The sequence below is a fragment of the Phalaenopsis equestris genome, unplaced genomic scaffold (genome assembly GCF_001263595.1).
Source record: "Phalaenopsis equestris unplaced genomic scaffold, ASM126359v1 Scaffold000006, whole genome shotgun sequence".
Taxonomy (NCBI): Eukaryota; Viridiplantae; Streptophyta; class Magnoliopsida; order Asparagales; family Orchidaceae; genus Phalaenopsis; species Phalaenopsis equestris.
In genome coordinates, this window is record NW_018164448.1 from 283,870 (window position 1) to 305,670 (window position 21,801).

General features: G+C 34.6%; 1 long non-coding RNA gene across 1 annotated transcript in view; it reads right to left on the reverse strand.

Annotated features, from left to right (window-relative positions):
• Positions 1-202: 202 nt before the first annotated feature.
• The window catches only part of LOC110018199, a 35,003-nt gene continuing 13,404 nt past the window's right edge, over positions 203-21,801 (reverse strand). The window contains exons 2-3 of the long non-coding RNA XR_002293342.1: positions 16,826-17,280; positions 203-811 (exon numbers count right to left, since the gene is read on the reverse strand). This is a non-coding gene — a long non-coding RNA (uncharacterized LOC110018199). The remainder of the gene's footprint in view (positions 812-16,825; positions 17,281-21,801) is intronic.

Below are 21,801 nucleotides of genomic sequence, written 5' to 3' on the forward strand. Positions count from 1 at the left end.
ATCGATAGGAGGGAAAAAAAGGGATGACAGTGATATAGTCCCTAAAGACGGTTGAAACAAGAGGAGCTATAAAAATATAAGAGAAGAACCTCTGTAAGACTGATCACTCCATCTAAGATAAAAGAGTAACATCAAAATCATTAGGATCCATATCATGAAAAATCCCATCAGAAGAAATCAAAGACATCAAAAAAATTCAGGCAAAATAGAAATATTAATTGAGATTGTGCAGTAAACCCAAGACCAATCACTCCATCTATAGAATAAAATAAATATAAACCCAACTCACGGGAATCGTTTCAGGATGCTCATTGGTCATGTTATTATCAATTCTTGACCTCTGATGAAGAATCTCAGGAGCGCTCGCGAGATAGCTGGTGATACTGAACTTTTCCCTTGAATCGGGTTGTGGCGAGAAGTAGGTCGATGCCTCTGCTCGGGTTGATTTGCCTTAGTCCTTCAGCCTCCCGCTAGTCGGCCATCCTTAACCGTACTTTAACCGTCTCTGTTGGATCTCCTTGAGATACATGCTGGCGCATTTTTTATAAACATATGAAAAAGAAGTTCCCAACCAATTCTTTGGGTTCCGTAAGTTGAATCAAGATTTTGGCACATGAGTTATTTGTCATATTGATTCCAAACAAAATCGGAAATCAGTTAGTTAGAACAGGAATTGAACTTCCACAGTACTAGGAATCAGAACGTCAAAGTCAATACATGCAAATTTCCATCTTATGCCAAATTTCTTTAAGCTTTGAACAGTGGCCGAAATCAGATGTCTGGTGATTTCATAAATAATATTTGTCAACATCTGGCATTACAATCAAAATAAACAAAAAAAAGATATGGTATTATACGGCATAAGTGAGCAGTAATGAACTGGACATGCGGTATTAAGAAAAAGGTTTGACTGCCAACAAAATCTAGAGCTAATTTTGAGCAGATACAGAAGGTATAGAGTACTGCAATAAGACAGTATGGCTTCTGAATCTCAATGGGAACTTCTTCTTCTTATCTCACTCTCACTCTCTCTCTCTCTCTCTCTCTCTCTCTCTCTCTCGATTCATTTGCATGTGGAGATGCAACTGCGCTGAAATCATTTTATAAGTGAAGAGAAAAACAGTAGAACTGTAAGGAGACGCATGCTGCAAGTGAATGTTGCAGATGCATTTACTCAGCATAAAATACTCTTTTAAGAGTTCAATTAAAAAAAAAATGAAAAACAACGAAGATTTACATACATACCACTCAATTCTTATGTATTTACACACATCTAATACCTAAACTTCTTAGTTTCTAAGTGAACTTTTTTTTAAAGATGTAATGCCAACTACATAATAGAGAGCAAATATGGTTTTGAGTGCATCTCCATTTTCATAGAAGTACATGGCCTCGCCAATTATGGTATGTAAATCAGAGCTCACAACAGCATTACAACACCAACAACCTATATGGATTTAACGAATCATTCCCCAATAAAGAAAGTATGCAGCATACAGTTAAGGGTTTCATAATTCAAAAAGAAAGAAGATTGAACAAAAGTGAACCAGGTCAAGGAAAGCAAAAGCTCATCCCATGGTTGCTTCTACCATTGCACTTCTTAAAACAACAATTTGTAGCCGATTAAATTTTTCTCTCTCTCTCTCTCTCTCTATCTCAAATGAACACTCGTAAAATGCGAGCAATATTGGGGGCTCAACAAATTGCAGCTTTCCAATATAGATTGCATATAAAAATTAAAAAGAAAAATAAAAATAAATAAATGAAATACAGCGCAAGTTGAATATTCCTCTGAAAACTACAGAATTTGCAAACTTTGGCAGCATTTTCTGCTTCATAACCGCTAAAAGACGAATAAAATGGGAAAATTCTCATCTGAAAACGGTAAAGAATTAACCAACACATTAACAATTTCCAGCCTTACAATTTTCGCATTTCCAGGAGAGAAAGGGTGGAAGACTAACCTAAAAGCTTCAGCCTCCTTTAACAACTTCAAGCTCAACAAAATTTATAAAAATTCATTGGGGAATGATGATAGTTTTTAAAATGCTCATAAGAAATGCGCATCACACTGAATCATAGTTTTCAAAATCTAGCAATATAGTAATAAATAAAATATATGGAATATAAAACCCAAACTAATAAACTGGTCTGCAGCCATCATAAAAATGAAAGAAAGTTAATTGTTTGACAAATATATCATACATCAACTAGCACAAATAGCTTAAATTAGAATAATGTTTTTGGTTCTTTTTAAAAGAAAGAGTCACCAGCTTTATCTATTTATATGTCGTCGTATAATTTTCTTTTTCAAATAAAACTTCCTCTCGGATCATAGAAATGATTCATAAATAAAATGAATAAAAAAAGAATATACGAAGGAAAATAGACAAACAAATTAAAAAAAAAAACATGAAAAATTTATGTACGGTAATCCTCGTCGAGAATATACGTCCAAATAAAATTGGATCGAAATATCTCAAAACACTATTCACGAAGAAAATCTCCACATAAGCAAACCATAACTAGATAATCCCCAAAGAGCACTCCAAAGGGAACGCATCCCTTTAATTAATTACATTTGGGGGATACCTAAGAATACATTCGATAAAAGATATCTTGCTTATATTATAATGATAACTGGTGGATAGATCACCAAACAAATGATTATTTCAATCAGGAACAACCTGATGTTTGCAGAGCTCTCGCTAAGTCATAAAGCAGAGAGTGAGTTTCTTACATCCTAAAAGGGTAGCGGTTCATCGACATAAGAGACCTATGAAATAACCAGACCGACTTGATAGGAACATCCCTATGATTCAAGATCTAACCGGACCATAAATGCAGAGGGTGAATCACCATATATCCAAGCGGGCAGCATTCTATCGACAATAGGGATTGTCAAGACATCTATGAAGGCACAAAAGGATGACAAGGCTCAAAAGGGGCTTAAAAAATGAGAGGTGATGAGATCCTACTGGGTCATCTCAACCTATGGAGTTCGTAAGTCTACTTGGTCGAGAAAGTATTCAACCCAACTCAATCAAGGACCCCTTGTCAGCAATTCATGAACTACATCGTTCAAGGGAATCCCGGCAAAAGAAGAAAACTCTAAGTTTTGTGACCTTCTAGAGGTAGAGCTCACAGAGATGAGACTTGTACTCTCCAAATAAAAGACGAAGATGCCACTGGAAGGAAGCAAAAAGAGATATCTAACTACAAAGCTGAAAACACTCCCACAAAAGACTTATACATTGTCTAGGTCAGGAAAGCCTCTAACACCTTAAACGTGTTAGACAACCACTAAGTAGAAATCTATGCTGGGCATTTTCGTCATTTATTTGGTTGTCTAACTTGTTTAAGGTATGACTATAGAAGCACGGAGGTTTCTCCTCGGGTCATGCAATATTATGCAATTATCTTTAGTCCTAAGTGTGGAAGCCCTATTAAATATGACTTGTGTAATAGCCATACATACAACTTATTTTAAAACCGAACCAAAGGCCATGTAGAAAATTAAAGTGCAGGTTTTAAATAGTTGAAATATTTTAATCCAAAATTTTGATTAACCTTAATGACTTAATATCAGAATTTTGAAAAAGATAAATTTTATGTTTTTAAAGAGCCAAAATTATATATCGCGGGATTCCCAAACAAGCCGCAATCAAAGACAGAGGAAATGACAAGCACACTGCGCAAAGTAAAAACCCCAATTATAAAATAAGACATACGCTGATGCCGCCGAGACGACAACATATCCCAGAAATCAAAAATGTGGTCAGGCTCCGCATATACATGTATGATTCTAATGCTATACATCAAAAAAATCCATAATTAAAGTACGGGATATGAGCTGATTACTCTTGGTCCTCGCCACAGGGTTCCCGCGTTACGTCTTGGAACCCGTGCCACATACTTTATTTTTAGTACAACTTCTAGCCTACGGGGCTCAAAAAAGTACATACAAGAAAGACACGACGTGCATTAAAATCGGGTTAGCATAAAAGCTACCTACATGCAACATAGTGTACCATGCCAGGTGGGAGGTAAACCAAACAACACCTGTAGAAATTGTGTTAAATAAAATCATAACAGTCCCTCCCTGCAAAAAAATCACCCATAATATACTAGTGTACTGTCTCACACCCAGTAAGCACACAAAAACAATACACAAAAATGTATGACTAGAACAGAAACCAAAGAACAATAGCTAGGACATTAAAAAAAAACAACCTCAACAACCTAATCCTAGGCTAGCAAACCATCTATCACATAACGTCCTAGTGACAACATCAAAGTGTGTATGCACAGTGAAGGATAAAGTTTAGACATAGTACTTTGACGGAATTGCCGACACAGGTCATGTCTTAAAGATCCAAGAGATTTAAAATACATCACTGGGATGACATTTTAAATAAGAGATCTCACATATGACCTAACTTATATAATTTTAGCAGGGTGGATAATACGTAATAGAAAAATATCCTTATTTATAATTTAAAATATATAAGCATTAAATGCGAGTCCGTAACATGCAAGTGACAAACTTTAGACACCTTGACATCTTACACGGTTATATGCATGTTGGTTATAATACGAAAACTTGCATTACTCTCCGAAATATCCTTGAAAGCAAAAGCTCGTTTAGGTGTTACGACCAACAAACGAGTCACTCATCCAACAAATCAATTTGCAATCCAAATGGACCAAGTGATGCGCATGCAAGATGCAAATATGAGATAGAATGTCACGGTCGCTGAAGCGAAAATGCGTGACACACTAAATGATTGAATACAATATGAATGTCCAATAGGTATGAACATTCACATTGTACCTCGAAGGGGGTTTAGCACGCTATGGTTGCTCAAGAAAAATATGTAGAGTCCTAAACAATTGAACAAAATATAAATGTTCCAACATGTGTGAACATTTACATTGTACTTCTAAAATGGTTTCGCATGCGACGGTCGCTCAAGCGAACATATGTAGCATACCGAACCACCCAAGTCTAAATATTATGACATATAACTTGTAGGCTCGATGTGATGACATCAAAAGTGACAATCACGTGCAAAAGACGAGCAGGACGTGTTATGCATGCATGAACATGCTAAATGCAAAATGTAAAACAATCAAAATGGGCCAAACATAGATGCGGCCGAGCCGACCGATATTGGTCAAACGATCGAGCCATCGAACAAGGGACAATGATCGAGGCGAACGACACTTGAAGTCCGGTCTAGCCAACCTAAAGTGGGCGGCCGAGCTAATCGATATCAGTTGGTCGATCGAGCCATCCGATAAAGGACAACAGATCGAGTCGGACGATATTGAGCGACCGATCAAGCCATCCTAAAACGAGCGACCGAGTTGATATATCAATTGACCGATCAAGGTGTCTGACTAGAGAGAACAGATCAAACTGAACAACACCTGACAACCAGTCATTTCAGCCTAAAGTGGGCGACTCAGTCGACCTCTATCAGTGAACTGATCAAGGCGTTCGACATGGGACAACCGATCAAGCTGGCAATACCGCGTGGCCAATAAAACCGGCCTAAAGTGGGCAGCCGAGCCGACCAATATCGGTTGACAGATCGAGGCGTTCAATGTGGGATAGCTGATCGAGCCAAACGACACCGGGCAGCCGGTCAAGCTAGCCTAAAGCGGGCGGTTGAGCCAATAAGAATGCAAAATCAATCATTTTTTATATGCACATTTAAAGAAATGATCCCATGCAAATGAGAAACATACACAATCACATCTCAATGGCAGGTTAAAATGCTCCTAGCGATCTCACATAAATCATAGGGTGGAATGAAGTCACAACTATTGTCCGTTACGCAATGTGACGGAAGGCCTACCTCTAATCGTCAGATAAAACGCGAAGGAGCTTTTCTGCAAAAAGAAATCGTCATTAAAGTGAAGGTTCTCCATCACAAACATAGCCTTCCTGATCTAGGGAATGAGGACCAAAGGAATTCTTCATTCTCTAGATCGAGATGGTTTTAACCCATTTATCAAGAGGTGAAGCCACCGAAAGATCACGAGATAATCATGCTCCCGGGACAATTAGGACAATGTGCTAAGGATTGAGTGAAAAATATCTCAGATTTGTAGGGGTAATCAATGAAAATGGATTCCTAACCTAGCAGCTTTCTTTAACACAAAATCCTAGCCTTAATTCTCTAACAAAATACCTAAAAGGCTTGGCAGGAATGAAAATTCAAGAGTTCAAGAATTTTCTCACCTACGCGATGGTTAAAGACGCGTTCTCTTGGCTTGCTCTGAGCTTCGACTTTGCATCGATAATGATCGCTCCATTTCTTCTCCAAAGGTGGAAGAAGCTCTTTTTCTCAAAGAGGACCAAGGAAGCTCTCAGAAAAACCCCTTTCGTTCCTCTTTTCTTCTCAAGAAAACATTTCTTCCCAAGAAAAAAAGAACGCTGACAAAGGAAACAATGAGGAACAAGTTGGAAGAAATCTCTCACAAAATCCCAAGCTCTCAAGAACTCTCCACCGAATGAATTGACGATCCTTCGTCCCACGATGTTTCCCTAGCTTAGCCTATCAACTCCTACGATACCCACAGGATCGAGGCCGTCGACTTATTCTTTCAATGACATTTCATCCTTAAATGGCAACCAAGCTTTTACCTCTTGGGTTGCTTCCATAAATAGCAAAAGAACCAGGCAGAAAAACTCTTATCAAGCAGTTTAAAGATCGTTAATGACGAACTTACGGGGATCGACCACGTGAAAAACGCAAAGCAGGTGAACTAGCATTGTCACACACGAGATCCTTTGTAATTACATCGAGTTCTCTGTCTAGCTAGTGTGATCATGTCAGGATCAGGCGTGGTTGCGCCAGTTAAAAGGTGTCGCGACATAGTTTGGCTAGGGCTTCGTCACACCCATTTTGGGCATGGTCATGCCAAGGGTAAGGTGTGACCACGCCCATTTCAAGCGCGGTCACGCCGGGCCCTTGCACTTGGAGTGCTAGTTAATGGCCAATTTGAACCACGGGAGGGTCTGAATAAACGAAATATGATCTTTAAACACTAAAATGGGCATTGAATATGTCTTATATCAGAATTATCATCACCCAACCCAACGGTGAGCTCTCTCGGGTAGGGTTGCTTCGGTACCAGTCCTGATTTCATGCTTGAGGTACGTACCAGGAGGTTCGAACAGATGTCTTGGACTACGAGAAACTGAACACCATCCAGTATGATTTAAGCGGACACCCCACAAATATGACATTAAAAGTGATGCCAACATATAAAATTATTTTAAGGTAAGAATTCAGCTCTTCCTTCTACTATCAGACATATGAATAAAGATATTCATCCATATTGAATCTTCTTTAAACTTTTGTAGAACTTTAGAATAACTCACATCATCTAGATCTTCAATCAAATTCAGAAAATTCATGCATTGAATCAATAATGATTCACATGATTCAAATGAAGATCTCGATGACATGCATATTTTCTTTTCCATCAGTTTAGCTTTTCTTTTATAGATTTTGCTCAATAATTGCAGTTTACTTGTAATGAAATCGAAAATTTGACTTTTTAGCACGTTTTGAAGGTATCTTTCTTATAAATGATGCAACATCTCCATAATTCTCTTTATCTACGGATCCACCTATAAACTTCATCTCATTTCCCCCAATCTCTCATCTTCAGTGACTGAAGGAATTTTGGTGGATGGATGTTGAAGAATGACCGTTGCAATGGTATCATCATAAATTCAATAGAGAAAGTCATACATTGGACATCTTTTTTTATGAAATGTTCATGCATTTTTGTTGACCTAAATATTGTTAAATAAATATTATTATTATTATTATGCATAATAAATTAATGAGTTTTATATATAATATATTATCAACTAAGTACCTTATATATAGCTTAGACCAAATATCTTCTAATGCAATCACTTGACTTGTGGTTGCATTATAACCAACTTCATTCTCTTTTAGTAGATTTGAGAAGTCCCTCCAACAAAACCTAAGAGTATTAAACATATTTCTTAACGGTTCCTATTTATACTTTCTCTTTGTTGCTGCTTCAAGGTCTTGCATAATGTGTGACCATGCAGTTGCACTAAAAGTGGTTGTTTGCACGTTTCCTTTAATGAATTCAATTTCCATAAGTCGGATAAAAAATTGTTCATTTATTTTGACCAGATTGGTTCTCCACTGATTCCAATTACATCACTAGCATCCATAATCTATCAATAGATAAATAAATTAGTTTATAAATTATTAAGAACATAAATATGATCCTAGAGAAAAAGCAAAATGGAGAACCTAGTTATAGCACAAAAGAAATCTAATGATGGCAAAACCACATGTTACATTAACCAAATATTATAGGTAGAACTCTGTCTAAAACATGGAACGAGATGAACATTCCAATCACTTGAAAGTTCAAATTTAGTGTAAAAATATAAAAAGATAGTATCACATAAAGTAAATTTAGTGGCTAACTTATGAATTTGAAAATGTCATTTCAGCTTCACCAATCAAAGCATACCAGCTTTCAGTTCCTAAGATAATACTAGATAATCCAACAACAACCAAAAAAAAATGCAAGAATTATCGGTTCCAAATAATAAAGAACATGCTCTTGGGAAATTAATTCTATCATCTGTTAATGCAAAACATTAGCTTGTACACCATCATTATTTGTTATTTCTATACAACTAATCCATTATTCTAGTCTCAAATTACTGTTTGGAGTTAAAAAAATAAATTTCATTTTTTTTAATGTATTTAGGAAGCAATGTTTAGCTTCCAAGTCTTAAAAACACTTTCAAGTGAAGATTTCATTTTCATGCATATAATGAGTGAAAAAATAATCATCATTTTCCAAAAACATACTTCGGATCTACATGCTACCAAGTGAATCTTTTGCTGCATAGCATTTGGAATCAAACATGTACAAATGTTTGTAATCATGATCAATCAACACATACATCAAACAAATGCATATCAAATTGTCACATTCGATCCTTCAACTGTTCACTATTATTTTCAATTACGTAAGAGTAAATTTTGAATGCACCAATATAAAAACCATTACTTGACAGTTCGTTGCTTTTCCAATTCCAAGAAAAGCTAACTTTACATCAGCTTCTCTGTCAGCAGAAGACCTTATAAGTGTGGAGACAGGAATGACTGGTACGGTAGCTCAGCCTGCTTCAACAGAAAGAACATCGACATCACAATACAAAGGTATTGGGATCTCGAATCATTTCTACAGTGTAACCAACATATGCCTCGAGACTACAATGAGCAACTGCAGTACATTTCAACGGTGTAACCAGCAGCGAAATAAGCATCACAATACAAAGCCCAAAGAACAATACAAAAGAAAGGATGAACACAAGCAAATAAGAAAATAATCAGCATTTGGAAAAAAAGGATAAACCCAAATAGAATCTCTAGACCCTAAGGGGCAGTTTGGTAGCGGCTTTTAGGTAGGATTTATGCAGGATTTACAATAAATCCTACCAAACGGTAAAAAACTATCCCGTAAATCCTTAATTCACGGCAATTCTCAATAAATCTCAAATTTACTAAATCCCGCCGCTCGGCGGAATTAATGGGATTTATCGAAAAGGAACTCTCCCTTGTTTGTTTTGCTGAACCCATTCCGAGCTTCTCTAGTTTTATTTTTGCTCCTGTGCCCCTCATCTGCTATTCGCTGCGTGCTTCTCCTCCTCTGTCATTCGCTCTTCTCCTACTCCATCATTCGCTGCGTGCTTCTCCTCCTCAGTTATTTGCTTCTGTGTTTTCTTCTTCAATTTTTTCATTAGGTATGCGATGCCTGCTCTTCTTCCATCATTTGTTGTCATTTCAACTGCATTTAACTTGACAGAAAGTTTTGTTATAAAGTTTTATCCGTGATTCAGCTTTTTCATTAGAAAGTTTTATTATTGCAACTAATACAATTAACTTAATTGAAGTTTTCCTTTCATTTTTCTTGTCTTCACTATTTGATATATCTTATAAAAAACTATTGTCAAATGATCTATTCAAACAAAATTTCTTCTCTTGCTAATGTTATTAGTATTGATTAAGTTATGGTAAATTCATTTTTAATTTCTTAAACATAATCTCAGATCTTATCTTTTTTAATTATTTATTTTTTATATTTCTTTCTACTTTTTTCATAGCCATTTCTTACTTCCTCATTTTGCTATTAGAACTCTTTATTTGGGCACTATCCATTTCTAGGTTCTTCTAAAACATCTATTATGATTATTTAAGAACCAGTGATCTTGACTTACATCAATTCTTCAATTCTGATTCAACTTAAAAATTTCAATTTGCTTCTCATAACCACCTGCTTTGGCAATTTAGAAGCACTCACATCTTGATAAAATAATTCTTTTCACATTTCTTAAATTATGAATTTAGATTGTTAGAACTTATGCTACATTGTAATGCAACAGTTTTTTCTATTGCATTTTTATTTGATATTCCACCTATAATGAATCTTCTTATCTCCAATCCTACTTAATAATATTTGACCATTTCAGTTGTCCTCATTATCATATTAGCCTTATCTACTTGGTGCACTAAGTGCTATATAAGATTTTAACTCAATTTTGAGCTATTTTGTTGTGATGCCAACTCTTTTAATTCAATTAACTTCAGATTTTGAATAAAGCGTGCAATCATGTCGGCTAAATTTAGTGCATAGATCTCCTCACCAGAATAATTGTTAGAACCATTTGGGAAACGCATGTAAGACTCAATATTAAGTAAAATATATTTATTTCTCCTATAAGAAAAATATTTACACATGCTCAATTTCATTTTCTATTTTCATTGGTAATGGGACATCGACATCGATCAGCTCAATAAGGATGAGCGTATACTTTATTGTATGGAGTCGTGATAATCAATTATTTTGTTTCATTAAAGACTACCATCACGATTATCCTCATTCTTGCGGATTTGCTACATTTTAATAATTAATTTTGTACAATTCTTTATATAATTGAGACACTATAACTTTTATTTTCTCACCATATAATTATGTCTGTAAGCACCAATCTCTTGAACTTGGCTTTGTTGAAGGTTTGAAGGCACTTCAGGTTTTATCTTTTTTTTTTTTTGGAAAGATTGTTGTTGGATTTAATATATAAAATGCTTGTTGGATATATATATATATATATATATATATATATAGCCTCATTATTAGTAAATCATGGCTTTTATTTCAATTGTATATTTTTGCCCTAAATCTTATTAAAACTGTCAAACAGTTTCTCAAGATTTATCAAGATTTACCTGCTAACATACCAAACAGTTTTCAAGATTTAGCCACCTAAAAATTTGATAAATTATGATTTCCAGGATTTACTAAATCCTACTTGAAATAAATCCTACTTACAGCCAAACAACCCCTAAAGAAAAAACAAAAATTTATTAATTGAGTAAGACAATAAAACAAATGACAGGAGGGGCAAAAGCTCACTCACGAGCAATGGCTAGAATAGAAGTCCAGAGAACACAAAATTTTTGGCTTCGCACTAACCACAAGAGCTAAAGGAGTGAAGAGAAAGTTCAACATAACTTTGAGAGTTGAAGGACTGAAGAGAATAACTCACCGTAACTACATGAACTGAAGTAAAGTGTGAAGGGAGTCCATTGTCGTAACAGGGAGGTGAAAGAACGTTGCCCTAGCCATGAGTCGCGGTCCTAGGAACGCGAACAAGGCAGCGAGATATTGCGATTTGTCTGGTATGGACCAGTAAGTCGAAAAATATGTATTTAAAAACAATCATAATCTGTTTAAAAATAAGATTATTAAAATAAATTAAAAACAAACAAACAAACACATTTTTTGCTTTTTAAAAATAAAAATGAAAAAAAGCAAAAAAAAAAAACAATAATTGATTCAAAACAGGGCCTAAAGGTTAACATAAGAATGTTTGACAAAAATCTTTATTTATTTATTTTTTTTTGAAGTGTTCAAAATAAAAAAAAAATTGAAAAAAACAAAATATTTTTAAAAAGAACATTAATAAACTTAGAACTATCACATTTTAATAATTATGATTATTAAAGAAATCCTCCCAATATGAAAATTTTTAAAAGATAATAATCAAATAAAAATTATGACCATGTTTAGATAAATAAAGCAATAAAAAGTTGTCAAACAAACCCTTGGTGAGGGCCAAAGTTGTTCAAGCAAAGAGTGATTTGTATGCAAATATTTATGTAACGCCCAAATTTCGAAAAATCAAATAGATTTGACAAATTTTAAAAGTACCTCAACTTTCACATCCCTCAAAATGTGCTCAAAGTAATTTTGTTAACTTCTACACCTGAAATCGATCAATTCCATATAAAACATCATGCATGAATTGTTAAAGGATTTGAAGATATAAAATTTAGAAGTTTTAAGTTTAATTAAATAAATTTATCTTAATTATTATCCAAAATTTCCATAATCTCATGCATGTGCATTGTAGCCACCAGCCTTCACGCCCTTTAATCCATTCATTCAGTCGAAAAGAACATCGAGCTTTGAATCCTTCCACTTTCCCTCACCCGACTCTCTCTTCGACCCCCTATAGCAAGACCACGACCCTTGCTACATTGCAAAGGTGCAAACTGACAAACCGAGCAGCGCATTGGGTTGCCACAACTTGCGATATAGGACTTCAGTTCAATTTTTGTAAGTGTGAAGTCCTCTTTCACAATAATTGAGACTTTCATTTCCTTTCTCTCGCTTCTGAATTGAAGTTTGTCTCGTTTTTTGTGCTTTCACCAAACTCGTGTAGAAAACGTATCAATTGATTTGAACGATACCGTACAGGTTTTAACATAAAATCAATAAGGGGAAAGTGAAGATTAAGATATTAAATGAGTTAGAAAGAAATTTGGTGCTTTCAGAAAAGCAAATTTATGCCGATAACTCCTTTTGAGGTATGTATCAGAAATGAATGCATGCCTTGGTTTAATTGATGATATGAGTCCAATTTATGAAACCCTATGTTGTCTACGAGCCTCAGGTCATCTTTGCGAGAAGGCGAGCTTGAGACGAGCGTGTGGACACTCATCTTAGGGTTGTTTTGTCAAGTCAGCTGAAATAATCTTGTGCTAATTTAAGAAAAATACTCTTCTATATGTTTCATATGATTTATATTTTGGCAAAAATGCATTTAGAATTTTTGCATATTGTAAATAGATACCTGCAATTGAATATATTAATGTATGTTTGCTTCTCTTACGGTACATATAATGCTAAGCTATGGTATGATAGAAATGATTAAACTTATGATATTAATTACCTACAGGTATTCATTTATTATGCTTTACGCCTATGGTACATGTAATACCTTATGTTTGATACAATAATGATAACTTGAATGTCACAAGTAATGTTAGGCGGGTAGATTATTACACGAGTGCTTGCAAGCACATTATGTAGGATGACAATATTTCAAACTCCTGATATTTATACGAGGACAAAATTCTGGGAACCATTGAAATTAAGAAGTGAAGAACGTTAGAAAACTATGAGTATCAGGGGGGCTATTTATAACTGCTAAGTTGGGGGAAACCCAACCTTTATTGATAGTTTATATAGCATTTGAGGTAGGGAAACAACCCATGATGAAAGAACATGAAAATAGTTGAACCGTATATATAAACAAGTGACATTCTGATATTACATCTACAAAATGACATTGCTAAGATAATATACTATAAATATGCTTATGGACATACTTTTATTTATGATCATGTTCTCTATTATGCTAACATGTTATGCTTTGTTTGTAGACATGCATAATTTCATACGAGCATTTACGTTGTTTCTTTTTAATGTATAAAATCCTATGTTTGACCTGATTATTTCTCTAAGCTCATTGCTCATTCTTTATTGTTGCCTTCCAGGCAGAGGGAACGAGCGTCGGGGCCAGTAGCTAAGCGTGTATTTTTACAACTTTTACAAGATAATTTTGGGAGCTTTGTACATATGTTTTGGGTATGTATTTTTTATTATATTAGATTTGACAACTTTGTACAGTTTTCATGTTTTGGTTGATATGATTTCCATGCTTCCGAGTACGTATATGAAATGTAATGTATCACATATGTTGTGACGATTCAGTTAGATTAATTCATCACTCACTAGACCCTGATTATAATAAAAGTCAGGACGAGTGTTGGTAAGGGTTAGTCTAACCAAATTGCCAGCCTTTATCGCACCTTAGCCGACCTTATAATGGGGAGCCAATTAGGGTGTGACAATTTAAGCCTAATTAAGTTCACAGAATCTGCATGACTCAATTTTAATACTTTTAAGTACATACCAGCTTATTTATGCTTGTAACCATTTTTATCAAACCAAACAACAGTCCGATCATTTCAACAAATCATAGCTTGACCATTGATGTCTCTCATCAAGAAGTTACATTAAAAAACAGCTAACTCAGTCCAATACTAGAAATTAGCATTTAGCAGCTCTTATTGGAACCTGCTCCAATTACACACATTCACCTAGAAACAAAGCGCAATAACTTCAACAACATAGCACTTCATATATTAGCAATCACTTCAATGCATGAGTAAAATTGTGTACTAATTAATAAATTTAATTAGCAACTTGATATGATGGCGACAAACTTTAGAGATTTTGTGATTTCAAATGAGCTTTCCATATTATTAGCTTCATGGACATAATCTGCATTGAGAAAAGTCTTGAAAAATTCTTTTAGAAATTTTATCTATCTTATTTTAATAGTCTTCAGTGCCACTGAAAAATTTAACCGTGGTAGATGATGAGAGAAATACATCAATAATTGTTGGCCTATCCAAAGTTATTTGTGAGACTCTTACTTGATGACTTAACCAATGGTGGAATAGGGTGGAATAGGTTAAATCGAGTTTGCCATTACACTTTACTTAAGAAGCAACAATTGCCAAATATTTCTCGAAAAAAAAATGAGTTGGTCTATCTTTAGACCGTTGCTATGCTTTTGAGATAATGATTGTAGCCTTGAACAAACAAAAGAAAGTTGAGATGTCTGGGAAGTGGATTTTGAGATTTACTTGAAGGTTTCTATTAGTTTCTATTAAAGTTTCTCTTATAGGCAAAAAGGCCTAAAAATTAGTTGCAATAAGAGTTGCCTTACAAATGTAAGAAAGGCGATAGAGGGAAAGACTTGTTCAATCACAACAAAGCCTGAGACATGAATGTGAACATCCACTAAAATTTGCATTTATGATTGCCCTTTAATAACGACCTACCCCCCATGAAACAGATGAAGGTATGGGGAGCACTTCATGATTATAAACATGCCCAATAAGTTATCCTTTTGATAATGTAATTGAGATTGCCTCTATTTAACTAATGCAACCCACCATGACCTACAATGTCGATCCATCAAATGCTAGCATGAACTTCGAATGTTGTCACCAATAAATATAACGTGCATCATTAAAATCAATCTCAATTGTCGATCAAAATCATCATCGACATCTGACATTGTCAATGGTATGAACGTTTCATGTTGATATTAATGTTCATGCCAATCATCATCAACAAAACTGGCACACACGATCGACAAAAATACTAGGGCCCGACGATACGTAAAGGATGTCAGCTGTCATTTACATCAAAAATTATTCTTGCCAGTTGCCACCACCAATAACATTTATGCCTATCATCTCCTCCTAACCAACATCAATGCATGATGATGCTAATAAAGTCCTTGCTTGTCGTTAACCTCATTGTTGATGCTCATAGACACTAAAAAGATCCTCATCCAACAACACCAATGTTGATGCTATTCAATTCCAATAAATTCTTCCCATCATTGCTGATAATGTCAATGTTCGTCAAAATCAATAAAATTGATGTCTATCGTTGATAGCCAGTTGAGGCTAATAAGGCAATTGATGCTCATTGACAAATAAAACTTCGACCCTTTTATCATCAATAAGGCTATTAAATGATGTGGATCCTAATACCAACAACAGTCACTACCAATAAGTTCATCAACCGCCACCATCAATAACTTCGACCCTTTTCAATGCTAATAAAGTAAGGGCACCCCGTGGACATCAATACGAATGACAGTTGATGCCAATAAGGCAATTGCAAGTTGTCTCCAATAGCATAGATGCTCATTGAAAAATTCTATGCATGATTGTTAGCAGCAATATAAACACTCATCACCATCATATTGATGCACATCATTAAAATCAATATTGAAACTTGCAGCCACTAATAAGAATAACATCCAATGTTGATATCAACAATGATGCTCGCCATCACCTGAGGCAAGAGCTCGTTGTCGACATGAAAGACCATAAAAATCACAGCAAACCTATCGATGCAGTTTCATCTCCCTCCACTACATGTGCAAGGCAACACAAGCAACAACATCAAGTCATTTCTCCATTTTCAGATATTTGAAGAAATTAGAGAAGAAAGAAATCAAAGAAAACCTTAAAACAACTAGAAGCAGCTGCAGAAGCAATAGAAAATATCCAAAAGATAAAAATACCTGATACCAACTACGAATAACTATATCAATCAAGGTAGCCAACAACATTCATGATATTTAATTTTCTTTACATTGCGAATATATAAATATAGTTAAACATTCTCTGACAACAATCTAAGGTTGAACACACATTGAACACAAGAATAGCTTATAATATAATGTAAGACATCATCTTCAAAAAATAATCTTAGAAACTATGGCAATTGCTAATACAAGCACATGCAATTAAAAATCATTACGAAGTGTTGCTATTTTCTCAAATTCTATCTTAAGATACCAAACCTTTTTGTGGGGTTTCAATGCCGTGAACATTTCTCTATTATCATTCGGCCTTAGAAGGTCAATTGCAAAACCATAGAGTTCAGTGTTTTCTTCTAGTTCATCGATAGAATCAAGTTCTTCTACAGCCTCTGTGATAGAGGACAATGATTTGTTTGGTGCAACCGTGGCTTTATTTGTTTTAGAAGCTGCATCAACCAATTCCAGATCCCAGGGTCTGGAATTGTAGCATTTTTGTCTGAAGCATCTGCTCTTGAAGTTGGCCCAATTTATTTTTCAACTGAAGCCTGCCATAATCCTTCCCTGTACGTTCCTTACAACTAGATTAGTTCATCCAGCTCCGTGAAGTGTGTCAGGACAGTTTCCAAGAACAATCTCTCTCAAACATGGCCCAAAAAGCATCAAAACAATATCACAAGGCTTCATGGCGGATGGCCTGGTTCTAGATTCTTGCCCATCTGCGTATATAAGAAAAAAAAATTATAAAAACATATTGTTGGAAGTAACCGACCAATATTATTAGTAGGATTTTATTTTCTTCACTCAAAATATCTTTTAATATTTATTAGCTTTCTTTAATAGATATTCCCTATTTTTGTAATTTCTTAATTTTTGAACTAGTATGCTAGCAACTTACTAACTATAGTAGGACATAATTTGTTGTTGAACTAAAAATAGAGATATTTCTCATAATTTCCACGTGATATCAGAGCTATGATAAGCCTATTTCATTCCCGAGGCCGCGACTCTATTCCACACTTGCTCCATCTTCGAGGTCGAAGAGTGCCGAATCAAACTTCCTTGTCACCGATGCTGGATCCACAAAAATCTTTGTCCTTGTCGTTCAACGCTCATGTATGCACGATTGGTTGCTTCGTCTCATTTGACACTCACAGATGCATGATACAAACGATCAGTTGATTTATCTCCCTCGTAGCTGTCATCTGAACCATCTCATCTGATCACAACAACAGGATCACATCGTATAGAGACCTTGTTTGTCCGCTTTGAGCACAACGACAATATATTCGTCTCTCTCGTAAACACACATCCACTTTGTTCCAAAAGTCTTAGGAGAATTTGACTCCTGCGACCAATATCCACATATAGTTCAAAAACTCTATTCAATTTTTTTGCAAATTGTTTCTTCTGCCAATCATTTCTCCTTTTGGTTTGCTAAAACAACAAATGTTTCCACTTGACCTAGCTGCTCTCCCAAGAATCACACTATGTCGAACTTGTAGAAACCAAGAGCTGTGCAATTCTTTCTAATTCATGTTTGCTCATTCAGTCGAGCAATCAAACAAAGGAAACACTTCTCGATTTTGTTCGTGCAACGGGTCTTCTCTATTCGGGTTTTAAAATCTCATCATGACCAAACATGGCATGACCTCACAATCTTTTTCCTCGGAAGTCACATGTAGATCAAAGCCTACATATTCAATACCTTATGTACCTGACAACACATCCCACCTAGTCACTAATCATAAATTACATGACTAGAATTTTCTTCAATGGACATAGTCCGTCTTCATGTATGTTTGTGGCAAAGGAAAAGATGGACATCTCACACGTAAAATTTTGACTCAATAAATGATAGATTCTAAATACCGAGCCGGGAAAACTGAAGACCATTTAGTTATATCATGTTAATAAATCTCATGACCACAAAAAATTTCCCGTCCTATAAGACAACTAAGAAAATATGGGTGGATGCACATGAAACTTCTTCTAACACTGAAGGCTCCTTCAGAGTTATTTGAGTTTGAGACCAACCTATATGATCTACGACAAAAGGAATTGAGTATTACTCAATATTTCAACATTCATATGTTGTTGGCAAATCATATATTTTAAGACATCGGGGACTCAAATCATATAACAAAAGATATCAACGTCTTATAAATTACAACTCATGCATCAACCACTTCATAATTCAAACAACAGATGATTCATTCTCACAATTAGCAGTAACTGGATCAATCAAATTGACAAAGAATCTTCACCCCTAAAATGTTCTGTGTTCCAAAATTAGCCTGCAATCTATTCTTAATCAATAAATTTACTCGTGACTTAAAATGTGTGACTAAATTTTATTTTAATTTTTGTAATTTTCATATTTTAGATTCGAGGAAAATGATTGGCAGTACTGAGATGCATGATGTCTATATTTGCTCAAAGAAAATAATCTCATCGATCAACAAGTTCATCAGTCAAATTGTATTTTCGAGTCTAGTTCAAATTCGTTAGCCTAGTTTCCAATACCAAATCTACTTAAAAGTCAAGTTATGTGAAGGCATTATCACCTTAGTCATCCAACTTTTACTTACATTGAAAAAATGTTTCATCGTCTGTATATCAATAAAAAAAATCATTATTTTATCAATGTGAAACGTGCCAACTTACAAAATATAATAAACATGTATACTCTAAACTACAATAAAATCCCTCACATCCTTTTGTTGTAATTCACAATGATAGTTTCTATCATTTATGGATGATCATACTAGAACTACTAAGACATTCCTTAAATAAAAAAAATAGAAACTGTCATCATTTTTCAATCATTTCTTCCAATTATCCTTACTCAATTTTAAAGCAAAATTTAAATTCTTAAAATTGATAATGTCAAGGAATATTTTAACTCATTCTTGATATTTATTTTCTAAGCATGGTATCATCCATATAAGTTATTTTATGGATACTCCTCAATAAAGTGAGATTGTTGAGAGGAAGAACATACATTTAATTGAGGTGGCCAATGCCATTATGAAGTTTGATCATGTGCCTAGATATTTTTGGAGGGAAGTTATACTCACAACCAAATATCTCATCAAAAAATGACAAATAGATACTTAAAATTTTATATATCTTGTAATGTTCTCATTGAATCTTGTCCGCATATTCACTCTTTTTCTCTTACTTATCGTTGAAAATCTGTAGTTATGCCACATTTGTTCACATCCACCAACAACACTGCACCAAACTTGATTCCAAATTTCTCAAACATGCTTTCCTTGGTTACTCCTCCAACCAAAAAAGACACAAATGCTACTCTCCAATTAGGGGTGAAAGTGAGTCAAGCCGACATGTGAATCGACTCAGGTTCGATTTGATAAGTGACTCGTGAACTGTGCTCGATGAGCTAACAAGCTAAGCTCTACCCAACCCTGACTTGACTTGTTAGCTCGTGATTCGATTCGTTTAAAAAATAATCAATATAAATTATACTTAAAATATATTAAAATTCAAAAACATCCCTTTAATTTATTAAAAATGTTTAAAATTTGATATTTTACATTTTATATCAAGTGATTTCTTGTTTATTATCTCCTAAATGCTCATCATATTTATCATTTAATTATATCATTAGTTTAAATTAATATATTTTTCTCACTTTCATGCTAAACAAGTCGGATCGTGAGCCGGCTCGAACTCGTAGAATTAAGCTAGAACTCGATTTAATTAATCAAGCTCACGCTCAAGCCAAAGGTAGATCGAGCTTGACTCGACTAGTTTACAACCCTATCTTCAATCACTAGGAAAAATATACAACACTATAAATGTCATACTCTTTAAGAATTAATCTTAAAGTCTCATATCTAAAATTCAAGGAGAAAACTCGATGGAATATCAAATTTGGGATTTTCTCTAAGAATTCAAATTGAATCACAATCAAACCACCAATTAAACAACTAAACCAAATCCTATCCCTCAACCAACTCCACTTGAACAACTAAACTCCGTCATTGAAACTGTCACATATGTCCTATTGCACCTCAACTTAACATTAATGATTATAAATTTTGTGTCTATATCACAAAAAAAAGACCATTGAGCATGTAGATGACACCATGCAGATTAGGAACTATCAAGAACCTGAAACAAATCGCCTTGCACCTGGTAATAATAATGGTATGAGTTCCTTATCTTATGTCTAAAGGTGCACTGATTATCCAATCAATTAATATGAATCTTATGAAAAAAATTTACCATCTTATCAAGATTTTATGACAAAACTTGATAGTGTGTAAGTTTCTAACTCTATTCAAGAGGCGCTAAAAGTTCCAACATAGAAACAAAGAACTGAGGAAGAAATTTTGACTCTATAAAATAATAACACATTAACACTTATACAGTTGCCTCATGAAAAAAAACATGCATGCCACAAATGAAATATTTATAATTAAATATAAAGGAGATGAAAGTATAGAGAGATCCAAAGCTAGATTGGCAGCCAAGAACTTCACACAGTCACATGGAATCTCACATGGAATAGACTAATAGGAAACCTTTGAGTCTATTGCGAAGCTCAATATATTTGAGTTCTACTCTCTCTTACAATAAATTAATATTTATCTTTATATACCAACTGGATGTCAAAAATAATTTCTTGAATGGGGACCCTGATGAAGAGTCTACATGACTATACCTTCGGGCCTGAAAAATAGGTCGAACAACTAGTTAGTTTGGAAGCTGAATAATTTCTTATATAATTTGAAGCAATCTCCTCATACTTGGTTTGACAAATTTGCTAAAACTATGATTACAAAAGGAGTGCCAAGCTGATAATACACTATTTGTTAAATCCAATCATAGAGACAAAATTATAACTCTCAATAGTATATATAGATGTCGACACAAAAAAAAAAAAAGAGAAAGGTTGTTTAGGAGGGTCGCCCGTAAGAAGTTGTCGGCAGCCGGAATCAAAATCCCGTCGCCCGCTTCGGAAGGACTTTTTAATTTACGTATATATATATAATTTTAGAAAAATATGAAATCAAACTGACCTCATATTTTTCACAGTTTAATTGAAAGAGCACTCAACCTCAAATCTTGTATCTATCCCGAGGGATAAACACAAGATTTGAGGGTGAGACTCGATCAAATAAACTAAGAAAGATATGACATCCGTTTGGGTCTGCGAAACGTTTTATTTGCCGACAAGTTCCCCTATTTAATACAAATAATTAAATAGG